Source organism: Zosterops lateralis (assembly GCF_965231275.1).
Source record: "Zosterops lateralis genome assembly, chromosome: 10".
NCBI classification, from domain to species: domain Eukaryota; kingdom Metazoa; phylum Chordata; class Aves; order Passeriformes; family Zosteropidae; genus Zosterops; species Zosterops lateralis.
This window is the reverse complement of record NC_139770.1, coordinates 355,757-363,998: the sequence shown is the minus strand read 5'-3', so window position 1 is coordinate 363,998 and position 8,242 is coordinate 355,757. Positions and strand designations below refer to the sequence as shown.

The following is an 8,242-nucleotide window of genomic DNA, read 5'->3' as shown; positions in this document are numbered from 1 at the left end:
CGGGGTGCCGGCGGCGCGGCGGCCCGGGCAGCGGCGCTCAGCGGGCGCGGGCGGGCGGCCCCGCTGCGCTGCGCCGGCCCCGGAGCTCCCGGAGCGCGGTAGGGCCGCGGCTCCTCTCTCTCGCCCAAGATGGGGCTCAACTTGTGCGCTGCACCCTGGGAGCGACGTGCCCACGCCCCCGACGGGTGACGTCACGGCGCGGCGCAAAGCTGCGCGGCGCGGGGGTGGCGGGGGAGCGCGGCCTGCGGGGGACGGTTGGGATGTGGCGGCGCACGCCCCGTCCCCCCCTCCCCGCCGTAGGTTGGTCGCGCCCGGCCGCGCGCAGCCCCGGCCGGCGGAGAGTGCGCGGCCCCGCCGGGGCGCGGGCGGGCGCGAGAGAGCGCCCTCCTCGGGCGGGGCCCGGCACTGCCGCCGCCAGGGCCCGAACCGCGGCCGGGACCCGCTACCGTCACCGAACTGCCCGTCCCGCCCTGTCCCCAGCCCAGAGCACCGAGTGCCGCCTCCAGGTGACACCTCCTGCCAGGGATGGGCACGCCAAACCTCCCCGGGCAGCCCCTGCCAAGGCCTGAGCCCCCTTTCCATGGGGAAATTCCTGCTCCTGTCCACCCTGAGCCTCCCCTGGCCCAGCCTGAGGCCGTTCCCTCTCCTCCTGTCCCTGTTCCCTGGGAGCAGAGCCCGAGGCCCCCTGGCTGTCCCCTCCTGGCAGGGACTTGTGCAGAGCCACAAGGTCCCCCCTGAGCCTCCTTTTCTCCAGGCTGAGCCCCTTCCCAGCTCCCTCAGCCCCTCCTGGGGCTCCGGACCCTTCCCCAGCTCCCTCAGCCCCTCCTGGGGCTCCAGACCCTTCCCCAGCTCCCTCAGGCCCTCCCGGGGCTCCGGACCCTTCCCCAGCTCCATTCCCTTCCCTGGACTCTCTCCAGCAGCTCCTCGAGGTCCTTCCTGAGCTGAGGGCCCAGACTGGACACAGCCCTGGAGGTGCCTCAGCAGTGCCAGCCCAGGGGAAATCCTGACCCCAGCCAGGAGGACACTGCAGTGCGGGTAATCAGCAATGGGCCATTGTGACAGTTAGTGTGGGCTAGCAACGAAGAAAGGGAAATTAATAGAAGGTAAAATATTTAAAGGATAAGGAACAGGAATGAATAAGGTGAACTGATTCACTAACAAGCCAGAAAGGTTTCTGAAAAGTCAGGTATGAGAATTGCTCCAGTCCACGGCCAGGTGAGCCAAGATCCACACAGAAAACCACACCATGGCCTTGTCAGCCTTACACTGATAATATGTTTGCAGTGTTGAATTAGTGCTGAACAGTATTGCAGTATGTTGCGCACAAACACACTGGTATTTTTATTAAGTGTCAAGCATGTACATATTCCCTTTTTTCCTTCAAGAAGAACATCTACCACAGTTAGTTAAAGGAATTCCCATGTGCCTTCTGTTTGTGTGTGCGAGCACCAGGGCTGTGGGACCCTCCTGTGTCCGTGTGTCTGGTTTTAAGGGCTGGGCAGGACAGATGGAGCGGGCAGTGGGAGGGCAGTGGGTTCCTTCTCAGTGCTGCTGTGTCACCTGGCAGAGGTTTGGGTAACTCTCCCCCACTCTCACCATTACACATTTCACTAGGGGGATCCCCACAGAGATTTCAGTGAGACCCTTAGTGGCTTTCCTCGTGGTTCTCCTGTTCTCATTGCAGGTGATTTGACATATTTTACATATTTTGCCATTTAAAGATCGTTCACTGCTCATGTGGCAGAAGTATCTCTCACACAATCCCTCAGCCTCCAGACTGAGGGCAGAAATGCACCCGCAAGTAATAGAGGACTGAAAACGCAGCTCTTCTGGAGTGTGGCAGTTGTAGGTATCCAGTGAAAATAGCACTACAATGTTCAGTTTGTTTGTTCCTATAATTTTAAATGGTCAAAAGGTGGTGCTTCCCACTGATGGTGGCTGAAATCTGTGCATGCACCAAACCCCTAAATGCTTGTGGAGTGCACACAGTCACACGTGTGCTCACACCCAGAAATGGATGCATGGCTGGATAAAGATCTGTATTAATAGGTGTATGTGTGCATTTAAGCTTTTGAAAAGCCCTGATGTAAACTTTAAAATTACAATTTTTTTTAAATGTAGGAATATTACATATTAAAATTAATTAATATTTGTATTATCATTACTATTTATATTAATAATATTTACATTATTAATAATATTATTATTAGTAATATTAAAGGGAGTCCATTTATTAGTGTCTAGAGTGCCTGGGTTCAGATATCTCAGCCTTTAATAACATTAGGTGATTACTGTTGAAGACTAAAATCTTGCCTGGGGATGGCATTGATCTGACAAGTTAGGGCATCTACCCAAGTGTCAGGAGTCCAGGCTGAGACTGATTGAGGGGAAGGCAGTAGGAAAAGTTCAGGGGATTGTTTTTTTACCTTCACTTCAGTCTCACCCCTCAGTTGGTATTGATCTGCAGTTCTGCCTCGTACAAGTTGTTTTTCATTCTTTGATCTTCATTTTTTTCTCTCCCATCTATCATCTGCCTTATCTGCAGATACAGAGAACTGTTGAGGGCTCTGCTTTCCACTCTTTTGTGTGTTGAGTACTGAGACCTACATTTTGGTCAGGCCATGTGATACTGTCTTAGCAATAGTAACATACTGGCACAGTAATGGACAAGTGATAAGCAGTTTATTTATCCCTAGGGTCTTTTCACATTTGAAGGGAAATTTAGGAGTTACTAAAAACTGGGTATTCTAAGAGTGCACTCCGTTTCTGATGACTCTTATATGAAATCCTGCATTAATGTTATAAATTTTAAACTAAACAGCAGCATCAGAAATTCCTTTCTTTTACTGTAAACTGTACATTTTCCTTTTGATGAAACTCATGGTTCTAGACAGCAAGACTCAAATTATTCTTGTTTTTAAAACTCCTCTAAATTACCCCAAATGGTCTCAAACCCGACTGAGATGCAATTGTAATTTGAATTTCAAGCTGTAAGACACAAGACCTGGAAGACAAATACCAGGTTACAGACTGCTCGAGGGAAGAAGGGCACAGAAAATGGCAAATTAGTTATGTGAATGTCTAAGTGGGATTTTTGCATTTATAAAGGCCACTAACTATCCAGAGAACCATGAATAGTAGCTGCAGTATTTAGCTTCAGGCTCTTCTTAAAGTTTCATGTGACAAAGAGCACAGAATTTTCCTCCCCCCGACTCTAAAAAAAATTGCTCTTTTTGTCATTGTAATGTTTGTAGTCTTCTACATGGGAAATAATAGGCACTAAATCCAACAAGTCATGAAAAAAATCACAGGAATGACAAGTGAGAAAAATGGACACTGTTTCACACATTGAAATACACTGAAAGTGCAAGCAGAAATGAATAAATGTTATGAAATACCATCAGCTGTTGTTAGGCTGATCCTGACCCCTTTCAAGTCAATGGCAAACCCCATCAAATGTCAATGGCAAACCCCATCAAAAGTCAATGGCAGCTGTGTTTTACTTTACTGAGGGATGTTAAAATCTAGGATGTACCTTTGTACAGATCAACAGACAGGCCTTTAGCACACTGGGCTCCTCTTCATGATGGGCACCTTCACTTTCTCTGTAGCTCTTGTGCTGCCCCTGGTTTGGTGTTGGGACAGGAGCAGCTCCTCTAGTCAGAATAATGAGTCAAACACCACTGTGCACACCTGCAGGACCCTGTAAATACCTGAGGAAAATGAGATTCCAGCATTCCGTGGAACTATAGACCCCTGTTTCACTGGGGGAGTCTGAGGTGGTCTGTTGGCAGATGAGTTACTGCCAGTGCCTTCTGGGTTGTATAAGCCCCTGCATGGTTTTCATCTGTGTGATTTGGCTGTTCCTATTGACACAGTTGTTCTCAGCCTTGCTGTCTGCTGTATTTTGAACCATTTGTGGTTTAGAGGCAGAGGGAGGAGAAGTATGAACCAAATCTGAGCTGCAAATCTAATTTGGGTTCGTAGTATGTTCTTGATGCTGAAAAAGAACTGTGGATTTGGAATTCATCATAAGGCAACTACCATGTTTTGTCACTAGTGATGAATTGCTGCTGCAAGAACAAGGCTTTTAGGGAAGGCACAGAGCAGACCTGGGTTTGGGCCATAGTTTTAAAGCCAGGAAATCAATCCTGGCTTTAGGATAAATGAGACAGTTGGTCTGTCTTTTCTTTCTCAGTTTGAACGTGAAACAGTTTGTAAACTGTTGCTGTTTAGCTAATACACAGGAATGCAGTGAAATTTAAAGACATGCAATGTTTCTTCAATTTGATGTATAAATAGATTATGGCATTTTCAGCATTCCAGTCTTATGATCAAGTGGAATCCAGATCAGGTTTCATTTAACCTAGTAAAGAGAGAAATGTGAACGGTTTCAGATAGCTCGTGTGGCATTCAGCAGCATATTCTCTCATATATTTCAAACTCATATTGAGTAAAGTGTGATATCAATATTGGAGAAAATCCACATCTCTTTGATAGACTTGGTGTGTCTGAAATCTTTCTGTTTGAAGTGGTTTTATTTTAATGGATATTTCAATAATGCATTGCTGGATTTCCTAGAATCTAGAATGCTCATTTCCTTGAAAACCTCTTCTTTGAAGAGTAAGAAATCACTTTTCTTTGTGTATAAACCATTCTTCAGACATTTCACCAGCTTTGTCAATTACCCCTCAGTGTTAAAAGCATGAATAATAGCAGAACATTTGTTTTTAATATGTTTTCTAAGAAAAAAGGGAACATACACAGACTTCAGAGAGCTTATTGGGTACTTTAAATAAGTACTATGTGGCACAATTTGATCTGTAGTTACAGATCCATTTTCAGGACTGAGTTCCTAAAGGACTTCTGTAATACTTGGGGTAGAAGACTAAGAGGAATTGTGGAGAGGAAAGATGGTCTGCTTTTGTGATGAGAGAGCAGTTACAGAGTAGACATTAAAGCCATTGCAACATAATAATGATAATAATAATAATAATAATAATAATAATAATGTTTAGATGGCCTCTTTAAATGGACTTCCCAGAGAGTCCTGATTGTTTGGAGCAGTGGTGTCCGTGCTAAGGAGCTGAGACAAAACATCCTCTTGGTTCAGGTGTGTGGGATCCTCAGGCTCAAAGGGGAGTGTGAACCTGCACCCCTCACATTTCACTTCCAGAAGGGCAGTGCCCTTTCTTCCCCTTTTACTGCGGAGCAGGAATTCAACAGCAGAGATCAGAACTAGATAAATAAAGGTGTGGGGAAACTTGCACATATTTAACTTCTGAGCAATATTTGCCAGATCTATTGCTACCACATCATGTAGGGCATGAGACAGCAATCAGCCAAACCGCTTCCCTGGCCTTTTCTGCATAAACATGCTTCAGAAAACTCACAGTCTGGATTAGTTCTAACTTTTCTACAAAAGCACAAATGAGGGGTTTGTAGCAGGTAGTGGATTGATGGATTCTCTGTCTCTACACGGAAACTGTGAAAAGTGAAGATTTATTGCCCAGTCCTTTGATGCCAAGGTCTGCTGAAGCACAGAGAATGGCCATAAGAAGTGGGTTTAGTGTTCTTTTGTGGTGCTCTCTGCAAATGGCACCAGGAATGAGGAAATGTGTCTAACCCTTGCATGGACATCAATTGACTCAATGGTATCGAGTGAGTTTCTTCATCTCATTACATCAGTTACTCCATTTTTGAAATCAGGTTGATGACTATCAAGCATTGCTCATTGTTTGAGATCTGCAGTTATAAAATAGGAGCAGAGTCAGGATGACAGATGCCCCACATGCAGTTTTGGGATCCTGGCCTGTGGCAGGAGCTGTGTGTGCCCAGATGGGTTATCCAATAGCCCACAGCAGCTGCCAGGTAACCACCAGAGATTATGAAAAATCTAATATTCAGAATTAAAAACTGTGGAAAGATCCAAGTTCACCGCAAGACCTCTCCCAAGACTTCCTTATAGTTCCTTGTTTGGGGAACATTTTAAATTCATCACCGACATTATTTTTATGTTGCTAATTCCCAGAGCCCTGTTCAAGTTTTATGCATCAAAAAGGATAATTGTGTTATCCAAGTAGGTCTTTAGAAATTGACTTCTTTGTTTGATACCCAATAGCTGCAGTCACTTGTAGGTGTTTGGGTCTGGCCATCAATATAAAAATCTGGCTATTATGTGTTCAGCACTTACCCAGGTACTATGTAGTTTACAGTGAGCAAAGGTGTTCAAGATGGAGTCTGATCCTTTGGATATTGCCAAGGAATACCATTTAAAATTGTGCTTGACCCATGCCAATCCTGAGCAATTTCCAGGCTTATGGAAATCTCTGTATGATATGACATTTGTTTTCTGTAATCCAGGATGTGCCTTTGCAACCATAACTTTGTATTGCACACATATGTATGCCTCGAAAATTGCCTGGTTCTGTCTGACAAACGTAAGAAATTTTCAGAATTATATTAATTTTGGGGACATGCACTTATACTTTGGACAAGACTAAATTTATAAGCCTTGAGGCTTTAAGATATGGGTTTCATCCTAAATTTCGTTTTATTTTCAATTCTGTTGATAATTTTTCTGTACTGATTTCAAAGTCATAGAGCATGCTAGCTGGATGGCTAAAATTTCTAGAGAAAGGGGGTTGTGTATTTATAAGGATAACAGTAATATTCAGAGTGACATCAGTAAGGGTTATAAAAATAATAAAAATAGTTGAGTTTAGGAATTAATACATGACCACACAGAGTAACAAGTGAGGAGAAGGAAAATGCAATTCCTCTGTTATGCTCTCCTCTCCCTCATGGCCTGGCAGGGTTGGGCACCAGACTGGATCCATTACTGTCAACAGAATTCCTCCTCTGTGCCCCAGGTGAGCAGACACCGAGTGAGGATGGGCACTGAGATCTTGCAGTCACTCATAAATAAAGTCTGGTTTCACCAGGGAACATTTATATGGTTTTGGCAGTACATACTGTGAGCCTGGCTGTTTTATGCTGTGGGAAAACCAGTGTGCTTGTTCCCCTCTGCATTCTTACCTGGAGATCGCCTGTGCCAGCTGTTCCTTGCAGCCTGTTCTCACAGGTGGTGCAGCAAACCCTGGGTGCTCCCTCCCGAGCAGGAGCGGTGTCGTCATGCCTGGCAGTGACTCTGCAATGTGGAGGAACTGGCATGGGGATAAGATCACGCTTGTTCTGTTCTCTGACCTGCAGGAATGTAAACTTGCTGACCTCATATATCTGCTGACGTTGGCAGATGCTCTTACACCACCTTGTAATTCAGCATTTTGCTTATCCCTCACACTGCACCGTGCTGTGCACAAGCCAACTACGCTGGTCTCAGGGGGTGCCAGCACTCCTTTGAGCAGAAGAGCAAACCCCTCAGCAGGCTGACTGAGGGGAGAGATGGCCTCGAGGTGGCCCAGAGCCCCTCATTCCCTGGGCAGGCCCATGACAAGGGACCTGGCTGCTGTGTTAGTTTCTGTAGACAGTGCCTCAGAGGCTACAGTGTGATGGGCAACAGTCTCCAAGCCCAACACCCGAGTCCAGGTGAGCTGTGGGGAAATCCTCTTGAATGTCTGAGACACCTCCACAGCTGCCTCCCTGCAGGGTGGAGCCCACATGGAAAGTGCCTCATTAATTCCCTTCAGAACATATTCATTACTGGTGTGATTTCCACACGGAAGTCTGCTCTCAGCAAACCTCACAAGTGTGCAAACTGCATGTGCTGTCTTACCTGAAACCTGTCTTCTCCATGCTCTGTTGCAGCCTGGGTTGGCCCCAGAGGCAAATCTGTGACATTCCAGTTGAACATGGTTCCACATGAAGGTGACATAACCCTCTGTTCCATTGGGGCAGAAAAGGGGTTTCTGAATAGGATCCACCTCTGAGCAATGCATGGAAGGAACAGACTGTCCCATTAAAAACTGCAGTCACCTTCGAGGAAGTGAGAAGTTGGCACTAACATCTTACCATGTATCCTCCTTTTCTCCTGTAAAATGGGAGCTGGAGCCCCACACTTCTGTGTCATTAGGGGACATGTCTGTGCTGGGCGATACATTGTTTGGCTTTACTTTGATTTCAGAGGCTGTAACAATATGGCTCATGATTCACATCTGTGGTAGGTTGTAGTAGCAAGAAGAAGCCAACAGCTGTTCTTGTATTTGACATTTCAAGTGCTTTTTAGCATTGTTACTATCCAGACAAACCAACATTACTTTGAAAGCTACTGTGGAAATTCACA

General features: G+C 46.0%; 1 long non-coding RNA gene across 2 annotated transcripts in view; it reads left to right on the top strand.

Annotated features, from left to right (window-relative positions):
* The first annotated feature begins 422 nt into the window (after window positions 1-422).
* Window positions 423-8,242, top strand: part of LOC310913536 — an 18,694-nt gene continuing 10,874 nt past the window's right edge. Inside the window, exons 1-2 of one of the 2 annotated variants that reach the window (XR_014590830.1) lie at window positions 423-506; window positions 921-1,061. This is a non-coding gene — a long non-coding RNA (uncharacterized lncRNA). Of the gene's footprint in view, window positions 507-917; window positions 1,062-8,242 lie in introns of both variants that reach the window. The other variant, XR_014590831.1, reaches the window with a different exon arrangement.